Source organism: Pristis pectinata, chromosome 11 (genome assembly GCF_009764475.1).
Source record: "Pristis pectinata isolate sPriPec2 chromosome 11, sPriPec2.1.pri, whole genome shotgun sequence".
In the NCBI taxonomy this organism is placed as follows: Eukaryota; Metazoa; Chordata; class Chondrichthyes; order Rhinopristiformes; family Pristidae; genus Pristis; species Pristis pectinata.
In genome coordinates, this window is record NC_067415.1 from 48,579,244 (window position 1) to 48,601,641 (window position 22,398).

Consider the following 22,398-nt stretch of genomic DNA (forward strand, 5'->3'; position numbering starts at 1 on the left):
CCATACCTGCACTCAGTATTATTCATAAGAGATGATACAGCTGTATCCAATAAAAAAAACTACGATATTGTTCAGGAACGATGGAAAGGAAATAGAATATTCAGTCCCTTGGATTCTGATTTATCATTCATATGAATTATGACTGATACACCTCTCTGCTCCCTTCACCTGCCTTTGCTCCACATCTTGCATCACCTTTATCTGACATAAATTTACTGTAATTGTGCAAAGTATCCAGTTTCCTTGGGAACAAGAATCCCAAATATTTACTATTCTTTTGTCACTCCTTGCTGGCCTACTTTAATTTTATTTAATACCTCTCTTATTTGGGATCTTCCATCAAAATAAATAGTTTCTCAATACGTACTCTATCATTTTTATCTTCTTAATTGCCCTCAGCCTTCCCACTCAAGTCAACACAAACCAAAATCTTTGCAAACTGTCCTCATGAGTAAACTCTTTAAGACACTTATTGTTTGGTGAAGATCAAAATTCTTCAGATGCTGGAAATTTTTAAATAAAACAGAAAGTGCCAAAAGGATAATTATATGTGGGTTGGGCGATATATGTGGAGAGAGAAATGGTTTATGATGATTGACTTGAAATGCTAACTCTTTTTCTTCACACATGCTGCCTAATCTGCTGAGAATTTTCAGCAAGTTCTGTTTATGTCATTCTGGAGGATCTGTATTGTACTATCTCCCAGGTCAATAGATCCTTAAAAGTATGTGCAATATTCCCAATGGGTTCTGACTGAGGCTCAGGACAACTAAAGCATCATGTTCTCACTTTTCAATTCTATTTCCTGAGTTAGAGGACTATCTTGCACATAGATAGCCAAACCTCCTTGCTTTGCTACAGTTCCTTGTATCTCATTATTTATAAAGTATACAAAAAAATATACAAAAAATATATAAAAAAGCGGGTAGAAAAAAAACTTCAGAGGTTTCGTGGGTTTCGCTTCGGCAGGTGTCTGGACTTCGGAACAGATAAGTTTTTCTTTTTTTAAAATAAGGTTTTATTATAAAAAAGAATCTTGTATATAAAAAACTTTTAAGGTTTTGTTTTCAGTTCTCATCGGGAAAAGTGGGGGCAGGATCTGCGCAAGCATGTGACATCAGCAGGTAAAGCACATGCAGTTTAAAAAGCAAACCGCCATATCCAACATATGGTGTATTGTCCTTCATCAATCGTGGAATTGAATTTAGGAGCCGGGAGGTATTGTTGCAGCTATATAGGACCCTGGTCAGACCCCACTTGGAGTATTGTGCTCAGTTCTGGTCACCTCACTACAGGAAGGATGTGGAAGCCATAGAAAGGGTGCAGAGGAGATTTACAAGGATGCTGCCTGGGATGCGGAGCATGCCTCATGAAAGCAGGTTGAGCGAACTCGGATTTCTCTCCTTAGAGCAACGGAGAATGAGGGGGGACCTGATAGAGGTATATAAGATGATGAGAGGTATTGATCAGGTGGATAGTCAGAGGCTTTGCCCCAGGGCTGAAATGGTGGCCACAAGAGGACATAGGTTTAAGGTGCTGTGGAGTGGGTATAGAGGAGATATATGGGTAAGTTTTTGACTCAGAAAGTGGTGAATGTGTGGAATAGGCTGCTGGCAACGGTGTTGGAGGCGGATACGAAAATGTCTTTTAAGAGACTGTTGGATAGGTACATGGAGATGAGAAAAATAGAGGGCTATGGGTAAGCCTAGAAATTTCTAGGGGTGGGACATCTTCGGCACAGCTTTGTGGGCGAAGGGCCTGAATTGTGCTGTAGGTTTTTCTATGTTCTAGAAACTTATCTTCCTTGGTCCAAAGTAGATGATCTTATATGCTAACCAAATTACATTTAACATTGCTTTGCCCATTCACTTAATATGTTTGTGTCCTTTCACAGACTCCTGCTATTTACATTATTTACATAAACCTTGATATAAAATTCTCTATTCCTTCATCCAAGCCAGTAAAATATATGATGAAAAACTGAAGCCCCACTTTAGATCCGTGGGGAATGCCATTTGTCCTCCTCTCACCTATTGAAAATATTTCTTTGTTCTACCCTATCCTCCCAATCAATTAACAACGTTATCTACACCTGCTTTTATTTTTGCCAACAGCTTCTTGTGCAACATCGTAATGCCACTAGGAATTCCAACCCTTATATCCATTGTTTTATTGACCCTCTAGATTAGTCCACAGAGATAACTCTTTCACAAATCCATACTTGATCAGCTCAGTTGTGAAGTGCTCAGTTATTTTGGCCCTGATGGTAGATTTCAGTAATTGCCCCACAACTAATGCCAATAACACAAGCCCTAGACATTCCTTCCCTACTGTTTAATGATGTTAAAACAGTGTTGTGTATCACCTTAACACAGTTTTCAAAAGTATCATGTAGATTATGATCTTTAGTTGTGATATTCCAAGTGTTGTTGGGATTCCCTGTGTAATACCACACCGCGTCATCTGCAGTAGCGCTATTCTATTGATCTATTGCCAAACCTTGCAGCTGCAACCTCATTAGGCAACCCTTAAAGTGACATACACACAACAACAGCAGCACTCTTGCAACTATTGGAGAAACTGCAGAATGGAATGATGCAGTGATGGAAGAGAGCAAGCATGTTGCCCAGGGCTCAGAGGCTGGTGGAGAACCTGTACTCAGAGGCAGCATGCTCCTTGTGTGTAGGTGCTCACGGAAATCCTCTAGGGCTACAGCCAGGTGCTCCTGGCAGGACTGCAGTCTATAAGGCCTGCATTTTTGGAAGCTTTCAATCCAGCAAAATCCCCATGCCTACACTGCTTGCTCTTGTAGGCTAAAGACAAAAACATGGAGAAATAGAGTATGGAACTGAGTAAACTGCAGCAAACTGTGAGGTGAGATAAATCACGGTAGTGTCTGAATGATCCTGAAGGTGGGAAGTTGAAAGTGATTTTAACATTGACCTTATCAGCCAAAGCAGTCCAGACAAGTGCATAAGCCTGTATTTGAGATCACAGGAGTGGCCAGGTGAGGATTATTTTGGTGAATCCAAGCCTACATATTGCTGCAGTGAAGTCTTCATCTACATGAGCACATGTCATTTTGGGTGGAGAAACTGATGAGCACTACAGTGCCTCGTGTATGTGGCTCCCTGGGATATCTTTGATGCCCAGGGTCTATCTCCAGACTAATCAATAAGAGAAGTGTTACGTATAAACAATCCACATTGGAATTCAATTTGCAAGTGCATGGAGTAAGCAGCGAGGCTACAAGAGGTTGTGGGTAGCATTGGATATTTAACTAGCACTGTTTCAGGGGAAACAGATCCAGTAAAAGGTGGTTTTCTGTGCATAAACAAGACGTGCTGTTATGCAGAATAGTGAAGTTGAAAATCATTCTGGAGATAAATATGGGCCACTGCACTTTTGCTGATGTAATTTGAAGGAGTTTATGCCAGAACAATGTTTCTAGTACTAATGAAAATTCCAAAGCAAACGCAGGAATGAAATTTCCCACCAGATGGTAAGAGGCACGGAAATATGGTCAATAGTGCTTTATTCCAGGTGAAGTCTGTTTACAATTTGCAACACAAAGGTTTCAGTGTTGTGAAAAGGAATTCCAAGGTTCTAGGTTTCTCCCTCTCTCTCTTTCTATTCATATATAAGACAAGTTTCTAAACGATAGTCACACTTCCTACATCTTTGGAAAGTTATAATCATGGTTTCTGCAATTGCTTTACTGATATCCTTTAATAATCTAGGATCAAAACCATCCTGTTGTGACAATTTGTCTGCCTTGAGTCCTAGTTATTACTCCATTGCCATTTCTTGATATACTAAACTCACAGGTTTCTCTGCTTGTTTTATTTCTATTGACCCAGTGTTACTTGGCTCTCTCTCTCCATTGTGAAAACAGATACAAAGAATTTGCTTCATAAGCCAATCATATTCCTATTGTCCTTTGTTATGTTTATATTCGTTTTCACTAGGCTCACTTTTGCCTCCATCAGTGGTGTCATCAGTGACTCCGTTAATATTCCCACCCCAAGCCAGGAATCTAGATGTTCAAATTCAACTCCAAAGGCTTGAGTACAATAATTAGGATGATTCTCTAGTGCATCAGTGAGGAAATGCTGCACTGTCAGAAGTGCTACATTTCAGATCAGCTATTAAACCAAGGACCTGTCCACCCTCTCAGGCACACATAATTGATCCATGGATGGGGTGTTATTCCCTAAACCCTTCAATCAACATTACTAAAACAGATCATCTGGTCATTAGCATATTGCTGTTTGTGGGATCTTGCTATGTGCAACTTGGCTGTTGTGCTTCTCACATTGCATTAGTGACTATGCATATGAAGAACTTCGTTGGTGTATAATGTTTTGTGACATCCAAAAAGGGATACATCTCTGTTTCCTTCTTTACTAATCTCTAAGGATAAAATTAATATTTGGCAAGATGCAAAATAAAGGCTAGCATATTAGCTATAATTTATACTGTTACCCTATTTCCCTTTCTGTTGACTTCATTAAAAAGGTACATTGGGTTGGGTGTATAATTGGCTAGTTTTTAAATCTCTGCTGAAGTTGAATTTTATTTTATTATATTTATTAAAAATTCACTTATCTTTCAGATTCCTTGCATTCTTTCTGTTCCATTCCTGCTCATCTTATTACTTCCTTTGTATCATTTTATCGTTAATATTAGCTGGGTGCTTACCATTTTTCCCTGATGTTGTGTGAGCCTTTGTACTGCCTTTACCTAGTTTGACCATCATTGCCCAACTCAACAAATAAAGCCTTTGTCTTTTAATGCTAGGCACTGGATAGAAAACATTGAATACTTCACAGTGTCTGCCTGCAGTTTTACCCATTAGTACTTCATTATTTCAATTTAACCTTTGAATATTTGCTTTACTAAAATGTTAAATCCTGATTCCACCTTTATCCCTGTCAAATTTAACATCAAATTCAGCCATAGAAAGGCTACTATTTAGAAGATCTTCCCTCACTAATTTTGGTACATAGTCCATTACTAATTCTATTAGTGTCTGTTTCCTAGTTGGTATTAGATCCTAGTGGATGCATTTTTAAAACTCCAATACACAACCTTGTTTTTGCAACATGCTTGCTCCTGCCATGTTAACGTAAAAGGATATCTCTGTGGTATCTTCCTCACTACAGTTACCCAATTATTCACTATTATCCTAATCTGAGTGTGGTGGAGCTCACGATTCTTCCAAACCAATCTGGTTGGTTGAAACACTCGTTAGTTCTATGTCTATAGCTAGCTGCTTTTGCTTCTTCAGTAAGTACATTGAAAGGTACACTTCTTTTCTGAAGGGTACCTGTTGCTGCTCCTGTAATGCCTCTCTGCACTCATCATTCGGGTAGGATTAGTTTTCTGACGTGATAGAGATGGAATGGTGAGCAATGTGTTGTACTGTGAGATAACAAACTGTGGTTTGGAATTCCGACACTACTGCTAATGACACACTGCTCAGGTTTTAGCTGCTAGATCTATCCCATCAAGAATGTGAGTGTCACGTTACCCAGTGGATAAGTGTCAGCATTGAGGCTAGAGTCACTTGTATTGCAAATTATTTGGAGTGATTCAGTTACCTTCCTTTAAAAAACATTAGTGAACCACATGCTTTTATAAAAGTCCACAGCTTCCACAGTGTCCTATGTAGGGTCTTGACCCGAAATATCAACAATTCCTCCCCCCTTCCCTCCCCCCACAGATACTGCTGGACCTGCAGAGTTGCTTCAGCAGATTGTGTGTTGCTCTAGATTCCAGCATCTGCAATCTCTTATGTCTCCACGGCTTTTAATTATGTTTTTCTAGGCACTGAAAAATGAATTCATTAAATTCATTTTCACAACTGACTACAGTCAAGCTGTAACCACCACTGGGTTGTTGGCCCTGTACTGTTTCCATCACTCTGATATCCCTGATAAAGTACTGCCATCTTGAAAATGCTCCTCAGTCAATAGGAGCATTGATATTTCAAGATTTCTCATGAGAAGCAGTAAACTTCCTTAATCATGAATTTGGCAAGTCCAGTCATATTTTAAAGTAATTATATTTAGTAAAATAAATCTTTAATGAATCATCAACTGAGATACTTCTGTAAGAGGTCTTTATATCTGAACATTACATTGCTTGTAATTTTAACCAAGATGAATGCCTCATTGTTTCTTAAATATAATGAAATTCATTGAAAGCATAAGGCCACATTATGGTAGAGAACTGATCTACATCTATCTTAAATTTGTATCTTGAGCTGCTAGAATTATTTCCCAGATATGGACAGTTCTGGGGTGACACTTCAGCCAGTCTTAAGTAGTAACTCTTGTTGCTTCTGCAGAATAGCTCCCATATAAATTGGTACTTATCATAGCAGTCAGGCAGTAAAGAAGACCTGACCTGATAAGCTCCATCTCACCACAATTGTCATGACTTCAAAAACAGCATCTCTTATGTCTTCAGAATTACTATTTGTGTTAACCATATTAAGAGTAATGGTTTTGTGGATCTTTGCACTGAATATTCCTAAAGTTCACAAAATATCCTGAGTGACTGAAGTCATCCAGAGATTCAACAAGATTGTAAAAAAGAAAAAGAATTTTGTCCAATGACAAAAAGTTGGACAATATTATTTATAAAGGAAAAATAAAAGCAAAATAAATTAATTGACAAAGGAATACAGCCAGACCATTTAATCACAGAGGATTAATGACAGTTTGTATTAATATTGATATTGTGTTGCAGTTTGGCTTTAACTCTCTAATGGAATGGATCCCTGTGAGGACTGGGCTTCTGCAGCTTTGACCAACTGGTTAACTCACATTGGAATCCATCACATTGCTGATATGCTGAAAAGTGAAGGTAAATAAATATTTAGATAATTATTTAAGACTTTAAGTAATACATGATTTGTAAATGATTATTTCAGTACAGAGTTAATACAGTGCAGGTTAAAATCAAGCTATAATCAATTGTTAATAAGTTATACATATACACATACTTCAACACGTTGCTACTCTTCAAATCAGTGTCAATTACAAGAAACAGTTCTTTGGTTATGTATTTTTATATTGTGCATAAATTAATAAACACTATGATTTTAAAATTTATCTTCCTATCCAATAAACTGTTTAATGTTAATCCCAAACTAGAGTTACCTTTCCTAATTCTTGTATTGGCACAAAGTAACTTTACTTTGAGCTGTTCAATTGGTACAGATTAACTCATACAGACCTAAAGGCTCCTTGGTTCAACCAAAAGTTTATGTTCTGGGTGACAGTAGGAGCACTATAAATGTCTGCCCCTGTACTTGCACACTCCAATAAGCCAAAGACCAACACTGAAATACACATCATCCAACAGTTGAAAGTCATCAGCTACAACAAGAACACACTGCACTAAAAAAATTCACAAAAGTTTACTGTTTTGCTACCCAATGACTACAGACTAACTATCATCTAGTTAGGAATTATTGAGCCTCTTTATAGGGATCTCTTACCTCTGCCACTGAAACCATTGTCTATGCCTTGGTTACCTCCTGATCCGAATGTTCCAATGGACTCCAGGCTGAGCACCTGCAATAATCCTATGCAGTCTGTGCACTTTAAGAATTGGTCAGATGAAACACAAGGAGTCATCTACCTTCCACTTTACCTACACTGAGGCAATGATCAACTTGATAGGGATGTGTGAATTTAGAGTGAGAAGTAGTGAAAGTGAAGCAAAGCTGATTGTTCCAGGTCAAGAATCTTATTTGATGGTCTGGAAAGTAGAAGGCTAGATAGGGAGAAATCAAGATCTTAAATGAAACCATCTGAATTTGATCAACTTGATTGAATTAAAGATCTACTTAGAATGACAGCTACAGATGTTTCCTACCTTCTATAAGCAAAGTATCAGGCTCTATACAACTTACTGAATCACAGGGAAACATAGAAGTGAACAAAGAAACAAGAATGTGTATTCCAAAAGTCAAGGCACTGACTGCTCAGCTCACTGATTCTTTTTCATTATGATCCAATGAAGCCAGTACCACTGTCCTGTGATACATGGCCTTGGTATAACTTTGTCAGACTGTATGGTGAATAGAGGTAAGGGTGTGATTGGTTCCACATCAAGCTCTCTTTCCAAAGTAGAATAATGATGAAACCAGACCAAAAAAGTTTAGCTATTGTCAGTGGAATAACACAGTCCCACAAGTACTTGTGCAGCCAGGACTCTATAATTTTAGAATTTTCATGAACCACAAGCCTCTGCAGAGTATTTTTGGTGAATCCAAGTAGCACTTAGATGGCCTCAGTCAGAGTACAGAGAGGAAGATATGGTGAAACCCAGAGCCCTTACAGTCTCTCTATGAACATCACTGAGGGCTGCTATTATGGGTGCCGCAGGCTCCTGCCAGAAGGGCCCAACTTCAGAGTCCACGGAGGTGACATGTACTCCATAGTTAATTGCAGTGTTTCACTGTTATCTCTCAGAATCCAATGAAAGTGTAAGGTATGTTTTTCCATTGATATGTGGCAGTAACTCTTAGGCAGATTTTCCAAAACATGTTACAATAACTGGTGAAAGTAACATTTTTTACTTTGAATATTGGGTCTCCAATATCCAAACTTGCCTTCCAGCAAACTATTCCCTGCGTTGTCCTATTTGCTTATATCTGCTCCACTACTGAATGAATCACCCTGTAGAGACCGCTCTAACTCAGTAACCCAGTTGCCAATCTTTGCTGGTGTTCAAGAAGATGTGTGAGGAATTATGGATCTTCAAAAGTTGTTCCTTCCTCTGTTACCTTGGAAGTCCTGTTATGATCAATGACCCTTCCCTGGAACTTTTGGGATTATTCTGCTGGCATTGAACTACTCCCACATTTCACCCAGTGTCTGTTGACTGATTAGTTGTGTTACCCACTGCCATCTGAAGAAAATAGGACTATTTCCTGTTCTTAATTTCTTTAATAAGTATCTCCCCAACGATATCCAAAAATTAGGATCATTTAACTATTAACATTGTGCCTGCTTTCCGTGCCAGACTCACAAATGCCACACCTTTCCTGTAAGGAAGTGGGCTGGCTTTCAGAAGTGGCACAGGCTTCTATATTTTCGTCTATCATTAACCACAAGCTGGCTACAAGTAGCAGAATTAGTAAAGGTGACTTGCCAGCTACATCGAAATAAAGCCCAAGAATTACATCTAATCAGTCCACTTTCCACTGGTAGAAGGAGTGGACGCTGCCTAATGTTTGATCATAGTCCAGGCTCAAACATGGAATCACAGCAATGATGACAACAAGAGACCATGTAACTCACTGGGCCTAAACTGGTATTCTCTCCCCTCCCAGACCTACCCTTTCTTGGCCCCTTTTGCTTTTTTTCTATATTTTTCTTAAGGTTTTTCTTCATGTTTAGCTAATTCTCTAAAATATTAACAGATGTAAGGATAGACCAGATGCTGGTGAGCAGCTGATGTGGAAAGTTACTCCTCACAGATTAAACTTCCAGAAAAATAAAGGAGAGAAAGTGTAGAGGGATGAAAATTAATTCACAGATGATTTACTGTAAGACTAAGCACACCTCTGGCTTTTTGTGTGGCTTTGCAGTAGCTATGACCAGAATCCTTTCCCTTACAGCTGCCAATGGCAACATAGTCTGTTTATTTGTGTTAGTATGGAGCCATGGAGTCCATCATTCACACTGACTTCATTGCTCACTGTTGAAGCAAGCAGTGTTTGGGACCAAAAACAGCCAAAAAATTCAATCGCACACCACAGGATTTTAAACACTACAGGATTTATTGAATTGTGGTGTAAAATAGATCAGTAAACACAATTGGTGCCTTACAACACATATAGCACAGGTTACTTTTGATCACTTGCATCTGTGTGAGTGCCATTTACCTGAAGCAAACCAGGCATCAGTTATCCTGCAAAACATGGTTGATACTGTTGCTGGTACATTGGTCCATGTTCATGGGTCCTTTATAGGAGGAAGCAACCCTCTCATGGGATACTTAAAGTGACACACCATTATTTATTACTTTTGATGGGATCTATTACTAAAGACTGACCAAGTCAGCTGAGCTGCCAACATTAAATAGATTTGTTATTCAGTGATACTTCTTGTCAAGTTTGGGTAGACTCAAGTGATCCGAATCTCTGCCTGAATCTTAAAATTATCACTGAAGAGGAGTGCTTGCATCTCTTCCAAAGAGTTCACCCTAAGCCATCCAGTACCTGATGATACAGGTATCAGTTAGTCATCGCTGCTGTAAGAGTTCAATCATGATTTCAAATGGTGCAGGTTTGTTCACTTCCAAAACTATGTGCAGTTGATATATGCAATCATTGGAAGGATAGTGAATTGCATTGCTTACATGAGGAAAGTTTGCATAATGCGGCATGACAAAACTCTTTCACCAGTGGCATGAGAACAAACTGGCATGGGTCACCTGTGCAGTACATTTTAACATGGGTTTTCAAGTGCTTGTGCTCTTAACAATTTAGATTGAATCCATTTTTCATTTAAGCTAAACTGTACATGGTTGAAGAATTCACCAAACTTGCACCCTCTGCATAAATCTTTAAATGCAACAGTATAGTCCCTGACTGTTTCTTCCCCATTTTGATTCCTCGTATCTCTGATCTTTCAAATGGCTGTAGGTAGAACTATTTTCCCCAATCTATGCATTTCTTCTGTGAATGTGAATGGAGTATGTTTGCCTTTCTATGGGTCTACCAGATTAGTAAACATGCAGTAATGTCCCATAGCCTACTTCTGACAATAGAGTGTCACAGCTGCCTCACAGTTCCAGCAACCCAACTTCAAATCCTGACCTCCAACGCTGTCTTTGTGGCGTTTGTATGTTCTCCCTGTGACCATGTGGGTTTTCTCCAGGTGCTCCAATTTCCTCCCACATCCCAAAGAAGAACAGGTTCATAGATTAATTGGCTACTGCAAATTGGACCTTGTGTAGATGGGTGGCAGAATTGTAGAAAATGTGGGGAGAATAGGTTACAGAGAAAATTATCAGGGGATGAGATTTCTCTGTGAGCTGACATATATTCAATAGGCTGAATGGCCTCCTTCTATGTCATAAGGAAATATGGAATATAAGTGGTTGTTTCCCTGGCTGAGTAATCTAGAACCATTTGTCACAGTCTCAGAATAAAGGAATTTGCTATTTAGGACTGAGATGTGGAGAGATTTCTTCATTCACAGGGTGTTGAAACTGTGGAATTCTCTACCACAAATGGCCATGGGGGGGGGGGGGGGGGGTCAGTCATTGACTTTCTTCATAAAGAGATTAATAGGTGTCAGGACATTAAAGGAATTAAGAAATATAGGGATACTGCATAAAATGGCATGGAGATGGATCAGCCATGATTTTGAATGACAGAGGAGGCTTAAAGAGCCAAGTGGGCTGCTCCTGCACTATTTCTTATGTACTTAAGAACTTCAGGCATTCTCCTTTAAAATATCCTTCTACGGCAATGGAGTAATATAAATTAAATGTTCACAATTTCACAAAAACCCATGACACTCAAAGGTAAAAGTTGTGCCAACATTGGCACAATCTCTTATCAAAACATTATCAAACAACATGGTAATTCCATCGGCCACCTCCTGCATCATCTCTAAAAGAGTCTCCAATTCCCACATTGGCCTCATTAGCCACCTTGGAACCCAGAAAAAGTGAGTGGAAGCAAGTCAACTTTGATCCTGAGAAAAAGAAAAAAGAAGCTTGGAATACAGCAGGTTATGGAGAAATGTTTATATCAGATGGAATGTAATTTTCTGTTGCTTTGTCAGGTTAACACAACATTTTTGGAAGAAAACTTATCAAGAAATATTTCTCTCACACAGAAAATGCCCCATCAGAACTGATACCTCCTCCAATGGATAGCAATCAAACAGGTAAGATGTTATCCAATCAGATTACACCATAAGTACTAACACTAGTAATCTGTTTTGACGCATGAATTCTCAGAGAGTCATGTATATTTGCACTAATTGTAACTCAATCCTTAGCAACCATTGCTTTGGGAAATAAATGAACTGTCAGATAATTAAAAATCAATAATAAAATGGTTATTAACTGAAGGAGTTTAAATGAAAGAAGTTGTGGAAGTACACAACACTATGAGAAAAAAAACTGCATTTGATATACTAGAAGATGTAATATTAGAATTCTCTTGCGCTAGTTTCTTACGTTATAAACATGAAACAAATCAAAGAAAATGAAGAGGAGATGAGATGAGGAAGGCTGGGAATGAAGGGTAAAGATAGTAATAAATAAAGACGGGACATTGAGTAGATGGGGAGAGGCAAAAGGAAATAGATGAGGGAACAGTGTTCAGTGAGTTAAAGGTTGGATTGCAAAGCCAAATGCTACTTATTGGGTGGGTAGGGGGAAGCGATGCAAATAGGCTAAAATGAAAAGGCAGTGTTTCAGAATCAAAGTACAGTAAATTAATCCAGCATTGAGGTTGAACCATGATGGGGTTTGGTACAGGGCGGCTGTCAGGCCCAAAGCTAAAGACTATCAAGCACAATGCGAGAGGGCCAGCAAGTAAGTGTCCCTGATAACATTGGTGAGATGAGGATTTTTCAAATCAAGGTAACAAAACATATGATACAAATTAAATATCAATTATAGTACTTGGTGGGTTCAACACTACAACCCCACAAAATACTACTGCCCTTATTTTAAAAATTTTACAAACAATCATCGACAACACTGTGGGAACCAAGGAATAGAAGGTGGTGTAGAATCCACAACCCTCAAACAATCCATGGCACTTTATCAGCATCAGCTGCTCCTAGTTTTGGAATTATCCACAGTGTTTCTGCTTCCTATTCTGTATAGTTTTGCATCACCTGCTTTTTATTTGTGGTTGCAACTTTTACTCAAACACAAACACCAGTAGGTTAATCATAAGTAAGAGCAGCCAGAAACATAACATCACAAATGAAAGTGAGCATACGAGGATCCGTCAACGACAATTGCCCTGTAATACTTCCATGAATGGGGATAATTAGTTAATGCATGGTATATGATGATGCAGTTATCATTTTCAAAATATCCTTATTAGGTGCTGTAACATACTTGTAGGAACTATTTTACCAAGAATTTAATTGAATTATTTTTCCAGGTAGTGACATCTTTATCTGTTGAACATATGATCATCCCAAGGGTCTTCTCTTACATTCAATTGTTAAGCTATAGTCATAAAAGCAATTTGCTATTCATTGTTGTTTAAATATGTTCTTTCATTTAAATGCTAGTATTTTCCCTCGGAACAAAGAGCTTGAGCTTAGTTAGAAATATTTGGAAGTGAGACATTTTCATAAATCTTCATATTAGCTTTATCACCTTATTTCAATTTTAAAATGTTACAATGACCAAACATGTTGAAAACCTTCAGCCATTGAGAGAGCCAGCACAATCTTATAAAGGGTAGATAATGGCTGATTGCTGTTAATAGGAAGTGACTACAGAATTTTGTGATTTGTAAAGGAAACACGGGAAAATTCAAGTTTTCAATGGAATGTTTGACCATGGTTTTATTACTATGAAGGTCAAGGTTGCTGCCAAGATGGGCACAGGAGGCAGTGCACAGCCTCTGAGCACTTCACCCTCCTGCTACAGAGCTTAGAAGCTGATCAGTTGTAAATCCAGAATTTTTATAATTCTGCATCCACAAATACTAGACAGTGCTGAGGTGGGATAATTTTCCCCCTTAACCCAGCTGGCCTCCATAGGTAGGCTTTAACCAGTGTCTGCCATTACTCCAGTGGAACAGCTGCAGGAACCTTGGAAAATCAACTGCAATTGTATTCACAACAAATTTCCTACGTTTTTGTGGCTCTTCTACAAAGCTACGCTACACAAATGTGAGAATCCCCGTGGAAGTTCATTCTCTTTTGTTTCCATTGTCATTCCTGACCAACCATAAAGTTGTGAATCAATGTGTTCCTTTTGTTCCAAAATATTATAGACTGTGAATGACTACTAAATACAACTGTCTCTTGAACACCTTTCTATGCTGATTTATTTTAATAAAGTACATCTTATTCAATAGATTATTTCCTTATCTGTTTAAACGGGCTTTTGTGATCTGATGTGGATATCCCTACTGATGCTTTATTTCCTTTGTGCCTGTTATGGTTAATGAGGGGCACAATTTTTTACATTAGGTAAAAGAAGGTGATCAGAAGCAATCTAGGCTCCTTGAAAAATGATAACAGTAATATTGTAAATAAAAATAAGGAAATCATAGCTCTGTTGAACAATTATTTGTCATTAGTATTTACTGTGGAGGAAGGCGTCAACATGCCAGACATTCCAAGTAACATTAAATCAGGCACCATCTCACTGAAATTAATGCAAACAAAATTACAGTAATAAAGTTTGACAAATACTCTGGACTAGATTGTTTTATCCCAGGGTTTTAAAGGAACTTGGTGGGAAACTTGCAGTTGCCCTAACTATAATCTTCCAAAGTCCTTCAATTCAGGAATTATTTCTTTACATTGCAAAATTCACATGACACACTGTTATTTTGCAAAAAGTGAGAGCAAGGAAACAGGAAATTATAAACCAGTCAACTATCACCTGCGGTTAAAATATTGGTGAGCTCAGCAATGATCACTGAATGATCAGCAATGATCAATAATCAGATTGACTGAATACATTGAAAACATAAGGCCAATGAGAGATCCAGCAAGAATTTTTTTAAAGGGCAGGTAATGGCTGACAAACTGGATCAAATATTTTGAAGACACAATTAAAAGTAGTAGACAGGAGAATGCCTATGGGCGTTATTTATTTGGGCTTCTTGAAGGGATCTAATAATAGCAATGGTCTTTCTAAAGATAGTGCTAGTTAAAGTTGAAACCTGTGGAATTAAAGGCAAATTATTGACTTGGAAGTTGGCTGAGCATCAAGGGAAAGAAGAATAATGGGTTTTATGCTCCAGCTAGGAGAATATAATGAAAAATGTTCCACCATTGTTTATAAGTAAATTAGATGATAGGATAGAGAGACAAGTATCAGAGTGTGGTAACACAAAAATTGGTGGCATTATAAATGGTGAAGGTGGACATATGGAAACATAAAATTACAAAGAGATTGAACAAACAGGCACAACTGTGGCAAACAGACTTCAGTATAGGTAAGTGTGAGGTCATCCAGTTTAGAGTGCAGCATAGAATTAGCAGAATCTGTATTCCAAGGACTAAATTTCGAGGAGTGATTGCACAAACTTGTGATGTATTCACTGGAATTTAGGTTAGGGGTGACCTGATCAATGTTTCAAGAAGTTACGTAGAGCTGATAGGGAAGAGATTTACTATTTCTGTTCTTGGACTCCAGGACAAAGAGATCTAGGCTAAAAGTTGGAGTTGTTTCCTGGCTGACTCTATGAGTGAAGGGTTGTAGAAGTTTGGAACTTTCTTCCACAGCAATGGCAGCAGATGCCAAGTTAATGGTTAATTAGATTAGTTCTGCTTTTAAAAAAAAGTGTTTTTATATCTTACAAACAAACCCCTTTCTAGTATGTTTTCAACAAAAAGCAATATGTAAACATAATTAAACAAAAATGTCAACTATTCAATAGAAGTACATTCATTTAAAGAAATGCACCTTTCAATGAATAATGTTAGAGAGAATAAAACAATTTTTTTACAGGTAAACCTGAAGAAGTCAAATAAATCTACCTGATCACTTTATAACCCACTAGGTGGCAGGGGTTCCTACCTTTTCATTCAGTGCTTCTAGCTTCTCAATCACAACCCTAATATTTTTTATGACAATTTAAATCACCCTACTTCATCCACAATGTACTTTGGTATGCCAGCCACAGACCACATAGTGAACCTGTTTCAGGCTTCCAGTTGTACCTTGTATGTCATTTGACATATTGTGCGTTCATCTGTGATCTAGGAGAAAGTCGCCTGTCTCTAATCCCTACTCACCACACCCCTTCCTTATACTTATAAACCTCTGCTTTGCTTCATGGCTGAGATGAAGAAGACACCAAAGTTGGCTGATGCTCCAAACCAAGTACAGTAAATCTCTCTCAATCGAGGCTGACTTCCTTTTGCTCTTGTTTTGTGGCCAATGTGGGAATCAAAGACTCTTCCAAAGGGGTGGGCAGGTGGATTGCTTGTGAGGTAATGCACTCCCCTTTTTATCCAAAAATATACAGCATTCATAATATTTACAATCAGGATATGTCTTTCTCTGCATTCATTGTACCAGCAATCCAGTACATTTTCCTAAGCTATGTCAACACCACTCATGTTTCTTCCTTTAACAATGCATCCATGCAGTGTTTGAGAGGCCTTTGCACAGGGCCCAGCCCCTCAGTGTCCAGTGGTGACAGGACCTTAGACTATGGTCCTTCCTTACAAAGCCTTTGCAGTGACTGTACTGAGTTTCAGTACAGCCCTCAGAACATACTCCTGCATCCTAGAACATGCCAGCCAGCTCATGGACATCTCCTTACATTGGAAGACCAACAAGGTTCAGGCAGAGCAAAATCCATCTTTCACCAAGCTGATAATCTTCCAATAGCAGTTGCCATTTGTCAAAAGGTGCACCCCTGGAGTTTTTTATTCCAAAATAAACTTTATTCATCATAAAAGACACTCTATATACAACAATAAAACAGTGCAAATCTTTACATTTGTGTACAGATCAACCATTAGTGTTACCTTTTTATATAAAAAAACACAGCACCAATGCCACTCGTCTGGCTCCCTGGTGTGCTACTCCAACCCCGTATTTACAATATTTAAGGGGCTTTCTTGCCTGGCCCCGCCCCTCCCTCTCCAGTGGCAGAAGAACCCTAAACTGTAGTCCTTCCCCACCGAGCCCTTGCGTTGGCTGCACCCAGCTTCAGTGCGTCCCTCAGCACGTACTCCTGCAGCCAAATACGGGGCTTCTGTGTGCTCCCGATGTACGAACTCATGATTCTTAATACCATCCTGAATGCTCCTTCTCCCCTTTTAGTGGTCATGGGCCAGAGATTCCCAAATGTCAGTGGGGAAGTTGCATTTTTTCAAGGAGACTTTGAGCCATCCTTCCCTGTCACAACGTTTTTCCCAGTGTGCCAGAGCTCAGAACAGACAATCCATTTTGGTGTCGGGCATGCAAGCAATGTGGCCTGCTCAAAAGAGCCAATAGAGAGCAATTAATGAGGTGTGTTTAAGCTAGTGACCTTTCAGATAGCTTTATTAGGGGGCTATAAAAGGATGACTGTCAGCACATCAAGGTGGACAGATTTTAAAATGTTTATCTAAATGTGGAGCTAAATTGTACAGGGTTGCTTCATTCCTTTATAAGTCATCCTTTGCCCTCACAATTGCTCTGAATCAAAGCACTGAAACAGACCCTTCAGCTCATCAAGTAACCACTGACCATCAAGCACCTATACTTACTAATCCTACAGTATTCCCACTTTATTCTCCCCAATGTCCAATCAGCTTCCCCAGATTCCACCACTAGGGGCCATTTACAGTGGCCAATTAACATCTTTGCAATGTGGGAGGAAAACAGAGCAGTTGGATAAAGCCTACAGTCACAGAGGATATATCAATATATCAATATCCTCTCATTAATTCATGTTTAATACTACCAATTGGGGATGAGTTGAAAGGCAAATCTATTTTACTGATGGTATCACAGAGAGGAATGTCTTAGGAACAGCTGCTTCTCCTCCGCCATCAGATTTCTGAACGGAGAAACAAAGGACTGCAGATGCTGGAATCTAGATGAAAAACACAATAATGCTGGAGGAACTCAGCAGGCCAGGCAGCATCCATGGAGGAAAGCAGGCGGTCAATGTTTTGGGTCAGGACCCTTCTTCAGGACTGAAGATAGGAAAAGGGGAAGCCCAATATACAGGAAGGAAAAGCAGAGCAGTGATAGGTGGACAAAAGAGGGGAGGTGGGGTGGGCACAGGGTGGTGATAGGTAGATGCAGGTAAGAGATAGTGATAGGCAGGTGTGGGGGAGGAGAGGAAAGCAGATCCACCAGGGAATGCATCAAAGGTAAGGAGAGAAAGGAAAAAAAGGGGTAGAAAAAAGAGAGAGAGGCTAGGAAAGGGAAAAAGAGAAGCATGGTCGGGGGGGGGGGGGGTGTGGGGAAGGGGGATGGGGATTACCTAAAGTGGGAGAATTCAATGTTCATGCCATTAGGCTGCAAGGTTCCAAGACAAAAATGAGGTGCTGTTCCTCCAGTTTGCACTTGGAATTCTCCTGGTAGTGGGAGGCCAAGGACTGACATATCAGTGATGGAGTGGGAGGGCGAGTTGAAGTGACTGGCAATGGGAAGATGCAGATCATGGTTATGGACAGAGCACAGATGTTCTGCAAAACAGTCACCTAATCTGTGTTTGGTCTTACCAATGTAGAGGAGGCCACACTTGAAGCACCAAATGCAGAAGATGATATTAAGGGAGGTGCAGATGAATCTCTGTCTCACCTGGAAGGACTGTTTGGGTCCCTGGATGGAGGTGATCTAGAGGCAGGTGTTGCACCTGTGACTGGGGTAGTGGAAAGTTCCTGGAGTGTGAGTGGGATGGGTGGGGGGGGGGGGGGGGAGAGTGAACTAGGGAGTCGCAGAGATAGCAGTCCCCACGAAAGGCAGAAGGGGGTGGGGAGGGGAAGATATGCTTGGTAGTGGGGTCCTGTTAGAGATGGCAGAAGTGGCGGAGAATTATGTGTTGGACACGTAGGCTGGTGGGATGAAATGTGAGGACAAGGGGGACCCTATCCCTGTTGAGTCAGGGTCCTGAAGAAGGGTCCTGACCCAAAACATTGACTGGCTGCTTTTCTCCACAGATGCTACCTGGCCTGCTGAGTTCATCCAGCATCATAGATTTCTGAATGGTCCATGAACCCATGAACATTTACCTCATTATTCCTCTTTTGCACTATTTTATTTATTTATTGGTAACTTATAGTAATTTTTATGTCTTGCAATGTATTGCTGCCGCAAAACAACAAATTTCACGACATACGTCAGTGATAATAAACCTGGTTCTGAATTCCACATAGACAACACCTGAGGTCAAGATTGAACTCAGGTCACTGAAGTTACGAGGCAGCAGTTCTACTTGCTGTGCCACTTCAGACATCATTTAGTAGCAGGTACTCTTATTTCCAAGACAAAACATTATGGAATAGAGGCCGCTCCAGGGACTGAATTGTGAAATCCAGGAGTGTTGCACTGTTAGAGATGGTGTCTTTCACATGACCTCCATTTGTCCTTTCAGATGGACATACAAGATCCCACGGCACTATTCTGAAGAACAGGAAAGTCACCTGCAGTGCCCTAGTACATAAGCAACTTTCAATCACCATCAGTAAAATAGATTTGCCTTGCAACTCAACCCCAACTGGTAGTTTTAAACATGAATTAATGAGGTGCATTTACGCCAATGAGGCAGAGAACAATGCAGTATCACTGCTAGTTGATGTATTCAGTACTACAACCAGTGATGCATTTCTAGGTTGTTTTTACTTGCTTTTGTAAAAGCTCGAATCACCTTCTGTACTTCCTGCACATTGAAAGTATTTTGGGTTGTCTTGAGGTCATCAAAGGTACTGTATATAAGCAAGATTTTATTTATCGCACCACTCCTGATCCCATGCACGTTTGTTTCTCTTGTGCTCTGGTCACTGTATTTGTCCTGTTCTTTGCTTCTCTTCCTGTTATCACCCTCCCTCCCAATCACTTTCTTGGTTTTTGTGCTGTAGCACCCAGAAATGGTCTTTGTTGATAAACTGCCTGCAACTACCCAATAGGAACTTTCAGCTTATTGGTCAGGTCCAGTATCAGTAATGCTCCTGGTCCACCTGCTCCAGCACAGAAATCTGCAACTGTGTGCCCACACAAACCATTCTTTCCCACATGTTTTATGATGTTATGAAATGTTCAACTCTAGAATTAGTACACTGACAATAATCCCATGAGACACGTAGGTTGCCATCAGTAAAACTTGTGGATTATAATAGAGGCACCATGTTAAAATAAGAATGTCCAAGTTTGAGATTGGTAATGTATCCAAATTTAATGTAATATGAAAACAGCAGTGGATATGTGATTTTATGGAGCTAGAAGTAGATGTATTTTGTGATGAAGAAGACCTGGATTTGGAAGCTCACCTCAGGCTTTCAGCTCTGGGTACTGGGCATGAAGAGAAATGGAAGAGGTGTTTAGCTTCATAAATTCATGGAGTTACACAGCACAGAAACATGCTCTTTGGCCCAACACGTGCACGCTGACCAAGATGCCTATCTACACTAATCCCATTTGCCTGCATTTTGCCCACATCCCTCTAAATCCTTCCTGTCCACGTACCTGTTCAATGTCTTTTAAACGTTGTAATTGTACCTTCCTCTACCACCTCCTCTAGCAGCTCAATGCATATACCCAACCCCTCTGTGTGGGGAAACTTGCCCCTCAGATCTCCTTTAAATCTTTCCCCTCTCATCTTAAACCTCTACTTAGGTAATACAATTTGTGCCAGTTGGTAAAGACAACGATTTCCTAGTGTTTAAATGGAGGAACATTTGACTTTTGCAATCCTGGATGTTAGACAAACAACACAAAGCAGTGATAGGATTGAGAGAGGTGATGTTGAGGTAAATTGGGGTATTCAGGCCAACAGAGCAACCAGATCATAGCACAGTGCAAACCAGAACCAAACTCAGGTGTGCTATCCACGAAAAATTTTCAAAAATCATTGCTGGAACTTTCAAATGACAACATAAATGAGATATCGGATGGCAACCCATATCTCTTCTGCAATTGTACATCAACATTGATAAATATCAGAGGTACGGAATTTAAAGTAAAATGCTGAATCAGTTATCAATTTGTATAGAATTTCTTCTTAATCACAACCAAGAGTTTGGAACTTTTCTCACAGTGCTGCTGAAACATTAACAGAACTTTGCAGGGGTTCTCTTTACATACGTCAGGTGTACAGAGATCTGGATCGGGCTGCAATCTTGTCATTTGCTGTCTTGTGGGGAAAGTGCTCTATAATGACAAACAGGACAAAACCTTTCACCCAGCTCACAGCTGCACATCCACTTCAAATAGAGAAGGGTCCAATTCACTCTCCCCCTTAGACATTGTTTTATGCCTCAACTTTGGATTCCATTCCTCTTATTCCCCACATCCACCATGCATCTCCCACCGTGCCAAACCATTTACAAACGTTAGAAAGTCTAACAAATATTTAGAAACAATTTCAACTACGTAAAGCTTGAAAGAAACTTTGCTCACTATACGGTCACTTAAGTGATCCAATCCTTTTAATTTTTTTCAAGCAGCACACTGGACATCCAATGCACTCTGAAAGTATATATACTGCAGATGAGTCAATGTGCAGGGGATAAATGAAATGACCAGATGTCGAGAGGTCTGTCGGTGTATTAATGGCATAAGTTGCCTGGAGCTGGCACTCTTGTTCCCACCAAAGCAAAAGTGTGGACTCAAGCAAAGTCACTGAATGTTTTTAAAAGCCCATTTGTTTCAAAACAAAATAATAGCATTAGAGAAAAGAGAGGAATTTGGTGCAATTATATTTAGTGCAATTATTACTATTGTTCTCCTGTAAAATATCACACATCTGAACATGCATACTTACTTTTAAACGGTGAATAGGGACCTACGGACACATAGAGAAACAGCATGCACGTTGCACACTATCCTGATTTCAAATATGTTGCTGGACCTTTATCACTGCTGGGTGTAAATCCTAGAACTTCCTACCCAACAGCACTGCAGGTGTACCTTCAGCAGCAGGAATGCAGCAGTTCAATAGGGTAGCTCACCACCACTTCTCATGGACTATTAGAGAGGGGCAATTAATGCTGGCCTTGCAAGTGACATCTAGATCCCAGAAAGAGAATAGAATAAAAATCAGGGCAGTTCAGACCCAGTTCTTGTTTATTAAGAACTACTCTTCAAAATTGAACACAGCAGCAAAGGGTTTACAGTCTATCATTGTGACCTAGTAATTATTTTTTAAAATAATAACTTTACATCAGAGACTATCTGAGCTGTGGGGAACTGGTGGGGGTGAAAAGAATCAAACACTTTGTCCCACCTAAATTAACTGTCAGTCTGTTTAACTATATGTGAAAATAACTTGAAATCGGATATTAGCAAGATTAACATTATTATTTTACTCAATACATAAATGAAGAATAAACAGAAAAAACTACAAAAGTAGTGCTAGAAATATACGCAGTAGGAGTTTGAAAGTAAACAAAGCAGGGATTGCAGGACTTTCATTCTTTCAGAGGAAGGCAGTGTCCAGAAATCAAAGAAATTAGTGAATTTTGATGGGTGAAAGTTACAATTGGT

General features: G+C 39.5%; 1 protein-coding gene across 1 annotated transcript in view; it reads left to right on the top strand.

The window, feature by feature from the left end:
• amotl1 (angiomotin like 1) overlaps positions 1-22,398 on the top strand; it is a 111,931-nt gene that overhangs the window by 8,500 nt on the left and 81,033 nt on the right. Inside the window, 2 exon segments of the mRNA XM_052026757.1 lie at positions 6,757-6,873; positions 11,874-11,924. The gene's annotated coding sequence lies outside the window, so the exon portion shown is untranslated.